The sequence below is a fragment of the Lissotriton vulgaris genome, chromosome 10 (genome assembly GCF_964263255.1).
Source record: "Lissotriton vulgaris chromosome 10, aLisVul1.2, whole genome shotgun sequence".
Lineage (NCBI taxonomy): Eukaryota > Metazoa > Chordata > Amphibia > Caudata > Salamandridae > Lissotriton > Lissotriton vulgaris.
Window position 1 is genome coordinate 943,782,919 of NC_141698.1, and position 20,033 is coordinate 943,802,951.

The window sequence follows — 20,033 nt, forward strand, 5'->3', positions numbered from 1 at the left end:
CAAAGGCAACATTCAGTCCTCTTCATCCGAAGGTTTTTTTAGAAGAAGCTATAGAGGCAACAATGGCAAGAGGTGGAGGTTCTACAACATGCAACTCCCCCTTAAATAATACAGTGAATTGCCTATCAATTCCCCCGATCATTCTACACCTGTCGGGGGATGTCTTTCACAATTTCTACCTGTCTGGTAATCAAGAACTACAGACAAATGGGTGCTAGGAATTATCCAATCTGGGTATTGCCTGGAGTTTAACAACAATCCTCCAAACATTTACCCCGCTTTCACACAAAATCTCACCAGATCATATACACCTCCTCAAACAGGAGGTTCAGGCTCTTCTTTTAAGGGGAGCCGTAGAGCCCATACCACTACAATATCAAGGGTCAGTCCTATACTCCCTATACTTTCTAATAGCAAAAAATGACGTCTCTCTCAGACCCATTTCAGACCTCAGAGAGTTAAATCACTGCGTATAATCAGATCATTTTCACATGGTGACACTGCAACAAGTGCTCCCACTTCTCTAGAAAGGCGACTTTGTCTACTCTAGACTAAAATATGCATATTTTCTCATTCCAAAACATCTCCCTCATCGAAAAGATCTCAGATTTATGGTAGCAGGGCAGTATAATCAGTCCAAGTGTTCCCGTTCCGAGTCACCACTGCTCCCAGAGTATTTACCAAAGGCCTGGCAGTAGTCACTGCTCATCTACGAAGACAACATGTTCATGTCTTTCCGTACTTAGACGACTGGCTCATTAAACCCAGCACTTGCATAAAGTGTTCCAGCACACTCACATAACACTACATTTACTTCACCAACAGGGGTTTACACTCAACGCATCAACTCCAATCTTCCAGCACACAAACCTAGCTAGGAGCCACTTTAGATACTCAAAAAGCTCTGGCTTTTCTCAGTGCAGCCAGAATTCGCAATAGCCAGGCTCTAGTCACTCAGTTTCAGCCCACCTACTCACTACCAGCTCAAGTGTATATGCAACTGCTGGGAATGATGGCCTCTTTCATCATGATTGTCCCCCATGCAAGGTTTCATATGTGTCCTCTCCAGGAATACTTAGCAAGTCAGTGGAATCAGTCTCAGGGTCATTTGACCAATCTAGTGTTGGTAAATGGCCGCACCCATCATTCTCTGCATCGAGAATATGACAACTATGTACTACACACAAAAACAAGGGGGGACACATTCTCTGCAACTGTCACACCTAGCTCAAGACAATTGAAAATGGGCCATACACCACAAAATGTATCTCCTAGCAGAACAACTTCCGGGAGTAAACAATCAAATTGCAGACCTTCTCAACAGACAGAGGCAGCAAATCCACGAGTGGGAAATTCACCCTCAAGTTCTACTTCCATACTTTCAAAGTTGGGGTTTTCCTCAAATATTTTTTTTTGCCACACACAAAAATGCAAAATAGCCAAGCTGTGCCTCCAGGTATCCACACCCGCTCTCCAAAGTCAATGCACTATGGATGAACTTGTCAGGGATATTTGCATATGCGTTTCTGCCTCTCCCACTCATTCCCACAGTGGTTCAGAAACTCGGGCAAACATCCCTCACACTAATCCTAATAGCTTACACATGGACCTGTCAACCTTGGTTTACATCCCTGTTGGAGTTATCAATAGTTCCACATTAAAAGCTATGTCTCACATCCAGTCTCCTCACACAGAGCCATGGAGAAATCAGGCACCCAGATCCCAAAGTACGCAAATTGGCTATCTGGCACCTGAAATCATAGAGTTTGGATATCTAAATCTTCCTCCAGACTATATAAACATTATCAAATAGGCCAGAAGGCCTATGCAAAAGAGCTTGTTATGCAGCTAAATGGAAACTATTTGTTAACTATTGCAATAATATCAATATCAATCCTTTGGATGCTTCCATTCAAAATATCATCTGTTATTTATTACATTTGCAGCGGTCAGAATTAGCTTACATATCCATCCGCTTACATCGTGCTGCAATAGCCACACCTCCAGAACAGAAAACATGTGTCTCGGTTTACATTACCAGTTATCAAAGCATTTATGGAAGGACTAAAAAGAGTTATACCACCAAGGCTTTCACCTGCCCCGGTATGGAATCTTAACTTAGTCCATACACGATTAATGGGTCCACCGTTTGAACCGATGCATAAATATGAACTGCAATTTGTCATGGAAAATCACTTTCCTCATTGCAATTACGTAACTGAGGAGAGTGGGTGAGCTACAGGCACTAACCGTAGAAGAACCTTTTTCCAGATTCCCTGGCAGAACATGCTCTACACACTTTAGATGTCAGAGGAGCTTTGTAACATTACATAGAAAGAACAAAACCATTTTGTAAGACAAAACAACTTTTTGTTGCTTTTGCTCCACCTCAAAGCCAATCCTGCATCCAAATTGGGTATTGCTAGATGGATTGTTTAATGTTTTCAAACATGTTATGCAAAAGCAAAGAGAACTTTAACAATTCCCTCTAGAGTGCATTCCACTCGCAAATAGGGGCTACTATGGCTTTCTTAGGAAACATTCCCATAGTTAACATTTGTAAAGCTGCAACATGGTCTACACCACACACATTCACCAAACACTATTGCGTAGATGTGTTAGCAAGGCAGCAAGCTAACACTCTTTCAGACAGCTGCAACAGCTACAGGTTAGCCACCGCTTTGGGAGAAAACTGCTGTATAGTCTATGCAAAGCATGTGATCTACAGCTCACATGCCTCAAATGGATAACGTTACTTATCCAGTAAGCATCTGTTCTTGGCATGTTAGAGCTGTAGATTCACATGTGCCCACCCACCTCCTATACCTGTTGCAGTTTCTTTTTATCTTATATACATACGCATGGTCATCTCTAGTCTACCTTTACGGACTCCCTTCTCACCCTCTGAAGGAAAACAATCTAACAATAGAGTTGATGCCAATGCGCACTATCACGGAAGGAGGAGTCACCTACCTTGTGACTGTTGAGACTTCTTTGAAGAAAAACAACTTGCAAACATCGGGACCCAACACTAGATGGCAGGAGTATGCAACGCATATGAATGTACAGCTCTACATGCCAAGAACAGATGCCAACTGGTAAGTAACATTATCCTTTTCATGTAGAAAGCTGAGCTAATTGACCAGTAAATCCAATTCTATTTTTGCCTTTGAGGACCCACTCAAAAAGGAAACAAACTTTGGTATGTGATTAAATACTGAATACCAGGATGTGAAAGTACCTCACTCCAGAAATGCTGCCAGACCAAACCTTTGTCAAACCATGCTCAATAGGTTCTTGTTATCATGACATAAAAATACAACAAAAGATATTTCTATGTGGTGTCTTCCCTTTATCCACAGTGCTGAAAAAATAGGGATACACCATGCACTTTCTAACACACCCTGCACAACCTATACTTAGTTTGTCTAGGTGTACCTTTAGAGGTTTGGTAGCCAAATCCACTTTATTAATACCATAGTCCATTAAACTAAGTCTAATAAATAAATGTAAGAAATTGGTTTACTGGTTGAGGGGGGTGAAACCCTACTCAAGCAGCAACCACAATCCCCGTCAGGGTGAAGTCACAAGAATCTCCCAAATTAACCTGTACTTCACCCTCTCTTAGGTTCACACATAGCAGTCAGGCTTCAATTCACACAGTATTAAAGTGAAACACAGCACAAGAAAAATCCCACACTAATTTAGAAAAATAGAGTAAAATATAATGACTAATTGAAGACCAGAACAACAATAATCAAATTGGTAGAACCAGAAATATGCAATTGTAAAGATTTAAGTGAAAATAGTGCAAAAAAGTGCAAAGCGCCAACTGTGGTTATTTGGTTGCGTCAGACTGGAACAAACCTTCAGGCTGACTGCGATGGAGCTAGATAAAGGACCAAGTTAGGCCCGCTGAACAAGAGTACCTTAAATCCTAGTTGCAGAGCTTTGTGAGATTCCGTATCCAAGATGTGTTGGGCAGCTGTGGCGATGCGTGATCCTGGTGAGGAGATGCGTCATGCAGCAGTGATTTCGAGAGGAGATGTGGGTGCTGCAATGTGGGGTCCTGTGCCGGCTTCGAGGATACTGTCATAGAGGAGCCTGGGATTGGAAGTCCTTCATCGAAAATGTGTCATCCAGAAACTGGTTCTAAAAACGTTGCAGGTTTAGGATTCAGAATACTGCTTCATCTTTGAGGATGCCATTGTCAAGGGGCTTATGATACAAAGGCCTGCTTTGGGGATGTGTCATGCAGTGATCCCGATGCTGAGTTTCTGTGAGGCAATAGTTCGCACTGATGGTCCAATGCTGAGTTTTGGGAGGCGATGCATGAAGCCAAAAATGTATTTATTGCCAAGTGACCTAAAACCATTTGCAATGTATCACACTGGGTCAGTTTTACTGGGGCCACAGCTGCAAAAAATATATGGGGCACCCAATATTCCAGATAACAAGTGTAATAAACTATAAAGTAAAACTATGCCCCAAGGAATTATTCAAACATTATTTAAACTTGACCGAAGTGATCGCACTGAAAACCAATCATATTTTTTGTTGATTTCTAAGTCTGTATTCAAAGAATTTTTACAAAGAAATTGAAGGGTAATCAAAGAAAACAAAATCAATTCAGATGCTCCAAGTGATGGCACAGAGCAGGTACAAATGAGTGAGCCATACCTAAACAAGAGTATATTCCATTGACAATATTTGCAATGGGCCCCCACCCATACGCCACAAAATGTATTGTTAGAAACCCAATGGTATGAGCATTTCAGTTTCAATTGTAAGACAATTAATTAAATGGGTGGACCCTAATCATTTGGCATTTTGATCCCCTCAAGATAAAACACACGGTGTCTTCATCAGGGCAAAAGAACGGTAGCAACCTGACCAGACCATTCGGACTCCTATTCACAAATGTTTATTTTGGGCAGAAAGAATCTGAATCTTATGGTGGGGCGATACTTCCACACACCATCAAGAGCTTCATATTGACACGCTACAGTGAGCTTGGAAGAATAGGAATTAGATATTTTTTTCTCAATCCACTCCTTTTTAAGGTGAATGATACACTTTGCACACACTTTGGAACCAGCGTCCATATATTTATAAGTCAATATTTATTCAGATCCGGTGAGGCCCCTTTCTTATATACGGGATTATCAGCTTTCCAGGAAATGCCTTGACGGTGTTATATATATTGAGTACTAAAACAAAAAAACATGACCACCGGTCAACATTTGTCTCAATTATTATTACTGTAAGGTTCTATTGCTCTTGATAGAGTAAGAGACATAATTACTTCTTTAAACGTTTTTTCAGAAATCCCACTCAGCAGTTCTTCATCCTTCTCATATTCCATTGGAGGAGATTCACATTAAACGTTACTAGAAGTTTCGTCCAAGTAATTTATTAAGTGTCTCTTCTGAGACCATTCAATTTACTGTGTTTTACTCCTGTTCATACTAGAATGAACTAACTTCCAAAATGTAGTTGAATGTTTCGATAAAATTACACATCTCATCTGATTTTAATGTGCATTATTTTCCTTCTTTTTACCACTGATCCTTCTGACCTTAACCACATCCCTTCCATAAAATGTTCTCCTTCCTTCTCCTTCCTATTCTTTAACTTCCTTAACTGGCTTTTTAAGGAATCCCAATGGGAATCAGACCATCTGTTTCAATTTATATTAAAAAAAGAAACATTCTAGAGCTTAATTTTCAAACATTTACCACCTCCATCCTTTTATATGGGTATGAATCATCTGAAGCTTATCGACCTTTACTTTCACTTGAAATTTTGCAAAGCTTCCTAACTGTTTCTCAACTATATGGGCTGTTAACCATATTGGATTTTCTATATCTAGGAAAAGTACCTTTTGGTTGTGCCCAATTACCTCAAAATGTAACAACGTTCTTAATGGAAGATGGTTCTATGGTCCAATTTAAGAACCCGAAACTCTGAGATGAATCTAAAATACCAAGTAGGTATAAAGGTAGAATCAGTTGAACATCGTTGCATTCCCAGAGTGAATATTTAAGAAAGATGTGACACCAGTTGAAAAGCTCCCTTGAGCCACTGAGCTGACGAGCTCTTGGAGGTGCACCTGTGTGCCAGGGAGAGGTACAGAGACTTGAGAGGATTGTGGCAGCTTTCTCTGCAACCTCAGATGAATTTCGATTTTATCTCTACTGATTAAAGATAATATCCACAAACACATTTGTCTAAAAATTAACAGCACTAACCTCAACCAACTTTGGTGAAACACTTCAAGAAAAATTCAAATAAGCTTTTAAACGGAACTGCATTTACCAGAATGCAAAGGTGTGATCTGTGCTGGGAGGTGAAGACGTGTACTTCCATCCCTCATCCTTTAAACCTAAACCCTGGTGCTCCAGAATTAGTTGCTTATTACCGGCGAGCTTGGACAGTACACACTCAAGGATATATTAAGCTAAATATATCTCATTCAGATTTAAATACTCTGATTGCAGGTTCAATTTCAGATGGTTAAATCACCCATGAGTACAATTAAATAATGAGAAACCTATACTTTACACCACTCAAATCCTCATTTGTTACCCATCATAGAGTTTGTCAAATATTATCACATATACATTCACTACTATTCATACATTTATAGTGGCTGAATTATATATGTGAACAAGGCAGGTGTGCCGAAACGCGTCAAGCAAGAGATGAATAAATCCTAAGGTGGATGGCAAAAGCTTACTCCTGCGTCGTTGTCCGATTTTTGAAAGTAAAGTCGGGATTGGTTTGAGTTTGAGTTTGAGTTTAAAAGCACTTTTAGAGCGCACGTATACCGGCGGTTTCTTGGCGCTGTAGCTAGCGGGAGCTGAGGTTTAGGAGCAGGGAGGGTAGAGGGAAGGTTTATTCAAAGGACTTTGTGAATAAGTGGGCTTTAAGATTTTTGCGGAATTGCGGATAGAGGGTGATAGAGCGAAGTTGAAGGGGAAGGGAATTCCAGAGGGTAGGTGCAAGAATGGCAAATTTGGAGCCTCCCCACTTCTTTCTCCGGAAACGTGGGATGGTGAGGAGGGACTGGGAAGACGAACGTAGGTCCCTGGAGGGGACATATGAGACAATCTCGGAGGAGATGAAGGCTGGTGCCAGACCCGATCGGGCCAGGAAAGTGATGGATGTGAGCTTGAATTGAATTCTAGCTCGCACGGGAAGCCAGTGAAGAGATTTCAGAAGTGGGGTAGAGTGGTGAAATTTAGGGAGGTTGAAAGCCAGGCGGGCCGCTTGGTTTTGTATCTGTTGTAGCCGACGCAGACTGTATGCAGGGATACCGGCATACAGAGCGTTCCCGTAGTCCAGGCGGGACACCACCATGGCCAGGATGATAAGTTTGAGAGCAGAGAAAGTGAAGAAACGGGACACCTTGCGTATAGTACGCAGTGAAAGAAAGGAAGAAGATACCACAGAGCTAACCTGGGAGTGAAGGGTGAGTTGAGAGTTAAGTTTTATGCCTAGTGTTTTAACTGAGGAGGAGGGAACAGGAGAAGGGCCAAGAGAGGGGGGCCAGAAAAGAGGGGACCAGGGGCTGGATGAGCCACCCGTCAGCACCAGCTCGGTTTTATCCGGGTTGAGTTTGAGGTGGTTGTGGCTCATCCAGTCCCTGATATGGAACATGACAGTTTGAAAGTTAAGGACAGCAGAAGGAGAGGAAAGATCAAAGACCAGCTGGAGGTCATCCGCATAATTAAATACGGCGACCTCCATCTGTTGAAGAGAAAAAATAAGAGGGGCAATATACAGGTTGAACAAAAGGGGGGAAAGAGAGGAACTTTGGGGGACCCCGCACTGAACTTTCCGGAAATCCGCTGTGAAGTCACCCAGGCGGACAGCCTGGGTGCGGTCGCTCAGGAAGGAGGATAACCAGACCAGGGCAGTCCCCCCGATCCCCGCCGCCCCGATACGGGAAAGTAAGATGTTGTAATCCACCGTATCAAAGGCAGCTGAGAGATCGAGGAGCACAAGGGCCTGGTGCAGATTGGTGTCCATACCCTCCCTGAGGGTGTCGAGGACCGACATGACAACGGACTCCGTAGAGTGTGCGGGCGGAAACCAGCTTGGCGGGGGGCAAGGGCTCCATGTTTCTCCACAAAGGAGCTCAGAGCGCAGGTGACGTGGCGCTCGAGCACCTTGGCCAGAAATGGCAGGAGGGAGATGGGACGGAAATTGGCAGGGACAGAGGGATCTGCCCCAGGTTTTTTCAGGATGGGCACAATTACCGCAGACTTCAAGGAGCTGGGGACTATGCCTTGAGCAAGGGAACTGTTGAGCAGGTAAAGGGGGGGGTCTGGACAAGAGACAAGGATGTGACGGAGGATGTGGGCAGGACAAGGGTTGAGTGGGGAGCCAGATTTGATCAAAGGCACCAATGAGGTCAGATTTTCCCGAGTGATAGGGGGAAAGGTGGTCAGTGCGCCTTTAGGAGGGGGACATTGAGGATCAACAAAAGATGGGGAGGGTGGAGGGATGTTGGCCTTGATGGTGACAATTTTTTGGATAAAATAATTGTTAAGAGAGAGACAGAGGTCTTCGGACGGGGCTGGTTTTAGAGTAGTTCTGTCCGAGAACGCCAGGTTGTGGACGATGGAAAATATCTCCTTGGACTGGTTCTCCGCTGCTAAGATTTTGGAGGAGAAATAAGATGTTTTGGCCTCCAGGATGCCTTTTTTGTACTGGCTGAGGATGTTGGTGTATTCCAGTTTCAGAGTGGGGCAATAGTTTCTCCTCCAAGCCCGCTCCGCGCGGCGAACTGTTAATTTGGTGGCTTTAAGCTCTTTATTAAACCACCGGTTGGCGTCTTTGTCGCGTTTAGAAGTAATGCGCTTGAGTGGGGCAACGGAGTCGCAGCTGTGGGAGAGCCACTGATCTATGGCATCAACCTGGGAGACGGTAGTAAGGCCCTGAAGAGAAGGAAGAGAGCAGGTAAGGAGGGAGGAGAGATTCTCAAGGTTGACACGGCCCCATGATCGGACCCAGGTGTTTTTGGGCCGGGAGGCCTTAGCTGGGGGGAGAATAGGAAGGAGAAATGAAATCAGGTGATGGTCAGACCAAGGGCAAGGGGAGATAGAAAGTGATTCCACCGGGCAGTTCAAGGACCAGATCTGGTCAAGCAGGTGACCTTTGATGTGGGTGGGGGAGTGAACATGAGGTATGAAGTTAAGGGAGTGAAGGGTTTCGGAAAATTCCTTTGACGGACATTCAGCGGGATCAGAGGGCCAAAAATTAAAGTCGCCAAGGAGCAAGATGGAGGAATTGTTGACTGTAATGGTGGCCAGGACCTCCAGAAAGTCAGGGAGAAACTGTAGGGGGGATTGAGGGGGGCGATAAGTGAGGAAGCAGGTTAGGGGGGGAGAGGTAGATACTGTGCGAATCACCAGAAATTCGGTGGTAGCAATGTTAGGTAGGGATAGAATTTGAAAAGGGAGATCGGTACGTGCGATGACCGCCACGCCGCCCCCGGCTCTACCTGAAGGGCGGTCCACCCTAAGGGCATAGTAGGAGGCCGGTAGGGTGGATAGAAGGGCAGGGAGGGAGTCATCGCAGAACCAGGTCTCAGTTAAAAAGAGGAGATCGGGAGTATGAAGATCCAGCAAGACCGAAAGTTCATGTGCGTGGGCGACAGCAGACCGGGTATTGAGGTAGAAGGCTGTGAAGTTTTTAGGGGTTGGCGGAGGAGCAGACCCACAAATCGTGGGCGGGGTATCGAGTGTGGGAAGAGGGCGAGGAAGGGGGGAGGGGGGAGCTATGCCGAGAGCAGAGATGCGAGAACTGATAGTGGCCGAGATGGGCCATGGGCCCTGGTAGCTGCGAAGTAGGACCGGGGTATAGGTGATAGGTGGGGCAGAGTGAAGTGCCCCTAGTCCCGGCCAGTCGCAGACGGGCTTGCCTTAGGTGCGCCTTCGGCGCGCAATCGTCGCGCCCGCTGCGCTCGTCCGCTGCGCTTCCTACCGAGACACATGATTTATGGCAGTGGGACAGGATGTTGGAAGGGGCGTGGCCAACAGAGGGGGCGTGTCTGTGGCGCGCCTCGCGCTCGAGAATGGCGGCAGAAAACAGGGGGTCGTTGCAGCGTGTAGCGCTGTTTGAAAGATGCCAAGAAGTGCAGGTAGGAGGGGGGAGTTGCAGGAACACAGTATCACAAATAAATTTTAAAAATCGAAATGATGCTTTCTCCCGGCTTTTCGCCTCAGGAGTCCAATCGCTAGTGAAGCGCCTGGCGTCTGCGCACACTATTTATACAAACTAACGAGGGGGCGTGGCCAACAGAGGGGGCGTGTCTGTGGCGCGCCTCGCGCTCGAGAATGGCGGCAGAAAACAGGGGGTCGTTGCAGCGTGTAGCGCTGTTTGAAAGATGCCAAGAAGTGCAGGTAGGAGGGGGGAGTTGCAGGAACACAGTATCACAAATAAATTTTAAAAATCGAAATGATGCTTTCTCCCGGCTTTTCGCCTCAGGAGTCCAATCGCTATATATATTGGAATATATATATATCTATATCGCCACATTATCATTTTGAACAGGGATTTCCTCACCGCTTACGCAACTCCATTATACAGGACAATGAGACAATGAATCATCACTCATCCATAATCGTTCAAGGGTGTTTATTTTCAAAAATGCTGCGAACACATATCCCCAACGCGTTTCAGTCTCAGCCAAGACATTGCTCACTGGGCACAATTAACGTAAAATGCCATTACTTTTTCGCATATTTAAACAATTGGGGCCCAACTTCCTGTTGTGGTCCTCTATGGCTTCCTGGTATTTGGATTTTTCGTATTTGCCGTTTATCCTTGCTACCATTTTAGAGTTAAAATCACATTATGGCAACAGACTTGCATAATAACAGTGCAATTACATGATTTCCTTTGTTTGTGCAAAGCTCAGTTGCAGTTTGAATTTGTACCTCTATAATGCTACTTATCATGTATTTACACAAGCGACAAAAAAGAAAGGACTAATACTAGTCAATAAACATTATTGGTGGTATTATCCTTGTAGTTTATTTTCGGTCAACGCGGGGACGCGCACCCTGATTGCCTGCATCCACTCATGGTGCCTCAGTGCCTGCATCCACTCATGGTACCTCAGTGTGCTACGCTATTCCCTTGTTCTAATTATTCTCTCAATTCTTTATGTTCCAATGCTTATTCCAATTTTTTCTTCTATTATTCCCCGGCCACTGGCCATTGGGTTAATATCATAATAAGGATTGTAAGCATGCCAACCAGGTGCTTTGCTAGGTTGTCATACTAGCTAGCAGTGAACAGGGGGAGCCTGTCTGACTGTCCCCGTCGCTTTTGAATTATGAAAGAAAAAGCAAATTTGCATAAATAGGGAAGCAGAGGATCCACCACTCCTCCGTGATGGTTTGCGAATCTACGCGCCAACAGCGATGTCTTGATTGGCTAGCTGCAACCTGAGTAGAAAGTTGTGTCTACCATTTTAGGATGCCACAGAATGATCCCCAGCACAAAAAGAATAAATGAGTAGAAGGGGACTGTATAGGGGTAACCTGACCCCCAGGGACAATACAGGGTCCCGTGAGGAATTCCTGATGCGCAACAAACTTACCATAGAATGTTTTTTTCCTTGTATGGGATTAGCGACTCTGTCGCAGTGCTCAGCGCAGACCCACGTGTAACTTCGCAACAGCATCACAAATCCTGAAAAAAATACCAAAAAACACTCACTAAGATACTCAAGCTATCACTGACAGACCCACTCGCTTACAGACACTCATGCAGCTACTGACAGACACACTCAGCCACTTATGCACCCACTGACCGACCCACTCAAAGACACACACCCATTCACAGACCCACTCCGAGACTCACACATGCACTTGCAGACCCACTGTAACATTCATGGACCTATTCCGTCCCACATACCCAGTCCCACTCAATCATCACACCGCCACTCACATACTCAATCAGACCCTCACACCAACCACTCAGAGACCTGCTTACACACATACACACTCCCTCCCAATCAGACACTTGTGCAACCACTCACAGTACCACTCAGAGACTCAAACATCCACTTAGACTCATGCACTAATTCACAGACCCACTGAGACTTCACACAGCCACTCACAGATCACCTCACACTCATGCACCCACTGACAGACCCACTCAGCCACTCATGCACAACTTACAGACTCACTCAGAGACTCACAGACCCACTCTGAGAGTTATGCAGTCACCTTACAAACTCATTAAGAGACTTCCATATCTGCTTACAGATCAACTGAGAAACTCAGGCACACACTCAGAATCCCACCAGGCACTCATACACCCATTGACAGACCCACATCCATTTACTCAACAATACAGTCAGAAACCGAAAAGACACCTATATTACTACAAATAAATACACTTAGTTTCCCAAACACATTCTGAAGCACACACTCATAAAGGTGTTAACGCAAACACTTCATCCATACAGGCACTGATGCACTCATTTGACAAAGAGAGTCATGCACACACTCACTCATGCACAGTCATTATGTACTCAGTCACCCATATATTCACTAGCACAACCAGTCACTCACCCATGTATGCACTGGCACACCCAATCACTGACCCATACAGCTATAGACACATCCACTCACACACCCACACAGGCATTTACACACTCTTACTCATCCATACACCACTAATGCACTTACTCATACATGCAGTCTTTCACTTAACTGTACAGATACTCACTCACACATTGATACAGCAACTCAGACACACACTCACACACCCACTCACTTACCTATATATCCCCTCACGCACCGTCACTCACCTCTACAGCCAGTGATACACTTGATCATACACTGATACAGCTATTCAAATACTAGTCACTCATGAAGTCACTGACACAGCCGCTCACTCACTCATACAGGTACATAAATACACATTCACTTACCCTTATAGATACTCATGCACCCACTAATTCACCCATACAGCCTCCATCACATACTCACATAAGTATACAGTCACACTTACTCATACAACCTTTCACATATTCAGATACTCAGCCATACAGATACCCACACATCACCTACCTCTTTCATACAACAACTCATCTCCTCACTCACATACCTATAGGTGCTTTATGAAACCGAACCGCGCAGAGAAGGCTTCGCAGAGAAGTATATAATTAGAAGTCATCAGCGCTTTCTTTTTGCTCGCAGCGCACATTTTTAAGGCTTTCAAGCTTTTAGGATTATTTTAACAGGTGGGATATTGTCTATCTCACTGTACTTTTTTATGTGTATGCCCACTTACTTGCATCATAAATTGTGCCCTCACCGCTCTTTAGCGGGTCTCTCGCCACCGCCATCTTGGGGATAGTGGGGACGTTCCTGGGGCGCCATCTTGGGGCAGCGTTCTAGCTGTCAGGCGGCTACTGTACGACGTCTATTTAAACCAGTCACATGCCAGCGCGCAGCGTTGACGTGCAGCGGTCGCGCCGTGGGCGCGCCGGAGGCAAGCCCATCTACACCCATCCCCGCCCAGCCGGGACCAGGGGCCACAACCCCTGGCCATTTTATTAGATATTGTAGAACCTCGCTATTACAGCTTAATAGGGCTGATGTGGAGCACTCTCATGATTGTAAAGCTATATTGCGACAGGAAGGGCTACTAAAGTCTGCACAGCTGAAGGAGGGAACAAAGTTGCGGACGGCGGATACTACTCTGAATTATGGTCTGTTAAACACTCGCTCTTTACAGAGACATAACTTAGAAGTTTTCTCGCTATTACAGGACAGTGGTATTGACATCCTTGGGGTCACAGAAACGTGCCTAGAGGAATCCTCAACACCGGATCTGGTTGCCTCTCTCCCTCCGGATTTTGAGGCTATCTGTCTCAATCGAACGGGTACCAAGAGAGGAGGGGGGGTAGCGTTCTAATATAATAACTGTTGGAAGACTGAAAGAGTATGTGCGGAAAATCTGGGTGGAGCAGAGGCTCTAGGAGTGAAATTCGAGAGGGGCACCATCTGTTGGGTCATTCTACTGTTATATCGTCCTCCCTGGGCTGAACCAACCTTTCTGGATCATTTATTGGAGGTCGTGCATGACCTCAGGTCTCGGTATGACAACTTTATGATCATGGGAGATTTTAACTTTCACTGGGAGCTTTCCCCAAAGGTAGGGCAAGCCCTTCACCTCGAAGAGGCTTTAATGACTTTAGGTATGCGTCAAATAGTGACAGGCCCTACCCACGACAAAGGTCATACTCTAGATCTGGTATGGATCACAGATCCCTTGCTAGACTCCATCAGCACTGTACCGTGTGCTTGGTCGGACCACCATTTAATTACAGGTCAGAGGAAGATCAACCGGGTGGGGAATAGACAGAGAACCGTGTGGAAAATGGTAAGAAGATGGAATAACATCAATCGGGAAGAGTTGGTGGGACACCTGTTAAATTCAACCGAGTTAAATATAGCCAATGAGAATGTTGAGGCTTGCAGTCAAAAATTACTTGATAAATTGAAGAATGCCATCGATGCTGTCGCTCCAGCAAAAAAGGTGAAATGGGTGGATAGAGGGATGGGGGCTCCCTGGTTTGATGAAACTCTAAGAGCCAAGAAACAGGCGCTCCGTAAGGTGGAGAGAGCCTGGAGGAGGGATTATAATATCAATACCCGGAACCTATATGTGCAGGAGCTTGCACACTATGAAAAGGCTATATTAGCTCGCAAAGCAGAATTCTTTGAGAACAGAATAACGTCAGCTCGGGTTCCACAGAAAGACATTTTTAAAGTACTCAAGGAATTGAGACACATTAAAGAGCAGAAACCTGAGTTCTCCCAGGAAGACTGCCAGAATTTCCAGGACTTCTTTACAAGGAAAATTTAAGAATTCCAGGGTGAAATCTCCCGGACGCCAATGTTTGAATGTCCATTACATATTACGCAGGATCCCCCTGATGTACACCATTCTATAAACACACTACCCTTGATTACCAAGGAGACTCTGGCTAGCCTGGCAGAGAAGTAAACTCTGGCTCTCAGGCAGACCCCTGCCCGCCCAGTGTGTTTAAGCTCGCAATGTCAAGAGTTGAAGAGGATGTACTTACCCTCTTCAATAGATCCCTAGAGATGGGACAGGTCCTGGTTTCCTTTAAAGAGGCCAGGCTGATCCCGCTTCTTAAGAAGCCAGGGGCTGATGTTAAAAATCATAAAAACTATAGGCCCATCTCTCAACTACCTTTCTTGGCCAAAATGATTGAGCAGCATGTTTTGATTCACCTTTCTAAACATCTGGAGACCATCGCTCTGTTAGAGCAAAATCAGGCTGGTTTTCGAAAAAATCATAGTACCGAGCTGGTGATGGTATCCATCCTAGACGAACTAAGATGTAGAGCTGACAAAAAGATCCCGGGGGCCCTGGTGCTCTTAGATCTCTCAGCCGCGTTTGACACGGTGAATCACAACCTACTGTTGAGACCCATGAGAGATCTGGGCATCGGGGGGTCCGCGCTGGGCTGGCTAACATCATTCCTGCAGGGAAGATCGCAGAGGGTCCAGCTGTCAGATTTTGTCTCTACACTAGCGGCGATAACATGTGGAATGCCGCAGGGATCTGCCCTCTCACCGCTCCTTTTTAATATATATTTACAGCCACTGATTTCTGCTCTAAATGAAATGGAATGTCAAATTTACAACTACGCCGATGACACACAGATTATCATACAAATTGAGGAGTCACCTGGTACCCAGGCTAGGTTACATAACATCTTAAAATTTTGAGTAACTGGATGTCTTCCAACTCCTTGAAGATGAATCCAGAGAAGACCGAAGTATTGCCCATTACCATCTCGGGCAATCCTTGGAACTAGCTTCTCTGGCCTCAGGAGTTGGGTAGGACTCCAATACCAGCGAGAGTGGTGAAAAGCCTGGGTATCCACATTGATGGTAATCTATCCATGAAAAATCAAGTGTCGTCGGTGGTTGGCACATGCGCTGGCCTCCTAAGGCAACTTCGGAAAATCTTTCCAATGCTCTCATTTTCCACGCGAAGGATGGTGGTGTCCGCAATGATTTTAGGACGTCTGGACTACGTGAACGCCCTCTATGTTGGGCGCCCCCAGCAACAACTCTCGAGGTTGCAAATAGTAATGAATGATGCAGCTAGACTGATCTTTGGAAAACCCAGAAACACCCATGCCTCTCCTCTTTTACGTCAATTACATTGGCTTCCTATCAGGCAGAGGATTTTATTCAAAGGTCTGTGCATCACTCATAAAGCGGTTTACGGCAATGCGCCTAATTATATCTAAGCCAGACTGGCAGGTACACCCTTAGAAGGACCCCGCGCTCGTCTGAGGACACTCTTCTGGTAAGCCCGCGCAATCGTATGACCACCCTCGGTGGACGGGTCTTCTCAACCACCCTTCCAGCAGCCTGGAATAAGCTACCATCAGGCCTGAGGAAGGAAGCAAATTTACTGCCTTTCAGGCGATCATTAAAAACTGTGCTCTTTCGAGAAGCGTGGGGGGTGATATAACTCGGTTGTCTGCTCGCTGAAAGGATTAGTTTCTCAAGTACAAGCGCTTAGAGACCAATCGGTGATAATGCGCTATACAAATGTAATAAATAAAATAAATAAATACTCACACACCAAATCAGTCACTCCTACAGGAAATACCACGCTTTAACTCCCCTACATATCCACACAAACACCCAGTCACTCACCTATACATCCACTCACACAGTTACTAACTCACTCATACAACCACTTACAACCACTCTTGCACCCACCCATTCATTCATATATTAAATCACACACCCACTCAGTTTGCCATACAACTACCCACACTGCACACTAACCAATCCATCCACTCACACATCCATTCATGCTCTCATACAACCACTCACATACCCACTGAGTGACATACTCACTTATACAGCCACTCGCACACCAACCTACTCCCCCTATACACCCAATCACATGCTCACCTATCTTCCAGCTACTCACACACCAATTCAAGCATCCATACACCACTAATACACCCAGTCAGTCTCCTATACATCTACTCACATAGCCACTCACTCACAGACACTCACCCACCCATTTATTCACCCACACAGTCACTCACACTTCAATACAGGCACGCTCACACCCATCGAGGCACTCACACACCACTGACGCACCACTGACTCACCTACACACCTACACAGCCTCTCACAAACTCACTCACACATTTACTGATTCACTCACCCATACAGACATGCACACAGCTACCCACTCATATATACACTAATTGGCACAATGACACACATAATAACAAGCTCATACTGGTACAAACGTATATAACATATACTTTTTATTTCCTAAACCAGAATTTGTAGTCCTAACAAACCGTTTTTTTTCTACTTTTTTCTGTTTACTTTTCTTTATTTCTAAATAATAATTATTGTTTTCAAATAAGTCAAAAACGTGTTTATGAGCAAAAAACACACAACTACAATAAGATTTTCTTTTTTTTAATTAACCTTTGTGAGTGTCCACAGTGTTTTTTAGACTTTTAGAGCAGGATGGGATTGCTCACCCACACTTAGAATGTGTTTGCAATTCAGACAAAATTGCCTGACTCTTGCAAATTCTGCAATGGTGATATGCAACTGTGATGTTATCTCAAGAGCTAATGATGTACCTGGTTCTGCACCATCTGAAACCAATGTTCCACCATCCTTTGTCTCTCATCCTCAGCACAAATTAAATAATTTGAGTGCATGGTCCTCAAGTGTTTTATCATGTTGGAAGTACCACAGGAGTTCCTGCGGTCCGTTCCTCCTGAAAATACTGTCTTGCAAATATTGCAAGTTACCTTCATTGCACAACTTTCTTCTGGCCTTCCAGAATGCTCCAAAAAATTGCCAGGCAAAACTTTCTTACTTTGGCCAAACATCTAAATCTGAATAGCTACCATTGTGGTCTTTGGGGTCGTTTGCAGTAGCAGATGCAATCTCTCTTACGATAATAAATAACGTAAAACACCACACAAAAAACTAAATTAATGCAGAAGAGAGGTATCAAAAACAAGAACAATTGCTAAAATTGGCTCAATAAGGGTGTGAGCTTCATCTTGCAATGGTTGAAAGGCGTTTTAGCCTATCATATCTGTTTGTTCATCTGTCACATGAGTCATGATGATGTTGTGACCTCATTGCCGTCTCATGATACATTCATCTAAGAACAAAAATATTATCAATGTATGTTGCTACTGTTGTTAACACTTTAAAAGCAATCTTATTTTAAAGAAGAATTTTAAACCGTCTATATATGTGTTTAATTACTACTAGAATTACAGCAGAGTGGTGCATCCACAGACTCGGGAAATGCGTGACTGCATTGGTCACAACTGCCCCATGACTCCAGAAAATATATTAAAAACAACTTTAAAATACTTACTCTATAATTACACTACTCTTATGTCTTTAGTACTAAATCACAAAACTTTTAAAGTGTCTATATATCTCTTTCAGTACTGCCAAAATCACGCCAGAGTTGCGACTTTCCTACGACGATTCACAATGGATCTGCAACTCCCAAAAATAAAAAATAATAATAATATAAGCAACATATAACTGCAGAGGCCTCAGAACCACCTTAAAACATTTAATATAAGCAACATATAACTGCAGAGGCCTCAGAACTACCTTAAAACACTTTAGAGATTCACTTAAAAACACAACCATAACAGGGATGTAATAGTTAGGAAATACCATTAAAAAAAGAGATGAGTTAGCAAGTATTAACAAAAAAATCTTAAAAATTCACTGAAAAAGACAAAGGTTACAGAACGTTATAGTTAGGTTCATATTTCACGTGTACAAAACCATTGAAATGCAGCAGTTATAGTTACCTGAGCTAACTATATCTTACACCCTCGTAACGTACTGCTTATGACCTCACATATTAAATCACTCATGACCTGATCAGTGATATCACTGATGACATCATCCACACAACCACTCACACAACCACTCACCCATTCACAACCCCATTCATTGACTCACACAAATCCACTCACTCTCACACCCACTAACACAGCCAAATCACCTACCCATATAGCCACTTACACACCTAGTCCCCCACCTATACACCCATTTCCATATCTACACACTCCCCCATACAGCTACTCACACTAGCATCCACTCACCCATACAGCTACTCTACTCACTCATACTGCCACTCACACAATCACTCACCCACTCACACTAGCATTCCCCCATACAGCTACTCACACAGCCACTCACCCATACAGCTACTCACACATCCATTCACTAATCCAGTTAACCACTTACATATCCATTCACACATCCATATAAGCAGTCACACACCCTTTCACTCACCCGTACAGCCAGCCACCCAGACACTTACTTTGCAAAACAACCACTCACACACACTAACTTATTTATACATCCATCCATCTATTCATACAGCCACTAACATACCCCCTCACTCATCCACCTATAGAGGCACTAACAGTGCCATCAGTCACCAAAATGGCCACTCTCACACTCCCCCGCCCATAGAGCCACTGAGGCAGCCACTCACTGACCCATACATACAACCAATTACCAATTCAAGCACTCAGTCATTCACAAACCCATACAGGTACTCACCCCTTTATTCACCTGTACATCCACTCACACACCTGCTCACACACTGATCGTCACACACCCACTTAGACGACATATGTTAGAAAGAGTATGACTCATTACTAGTTTAGAAATAATATTAATTTAACTTGAGCAATAGCTTACTATATATCTTTAACTCTCAGAAACATTAAAGAAACCCTTTCACTAACTAGATGATGTCGTCATGATGTGATTTGAGAGGATGTCATGTGAGATGGCATCAGTGATGTAATATGTGAGGTCATAAGCAGTGCATTGTGGGGGTGTAAGTTATAGTTAGCTCAGGTAACAGTAACTGCTGAATTTTAAGGGTTTTGTGCAGGTGAAATATGAGCCTAT

At 44.3% G+C, this 20,033-nt stretch overlaps 1 protein-coding gene across 2 annotated transcripts in view; it reads left to right on the forward strand.

Annotated features, from left to right (window-relative positions):
• LOC147689043 (serum paraoxonase/arylesterase 2-like) overlaps window positions 1-20,033 on the forward strand; it is a 385,360-nt gene that overhangs the window by 329,320 nt on the left and 36,007 nt on the right. The window lies entirely within an intron of this gene.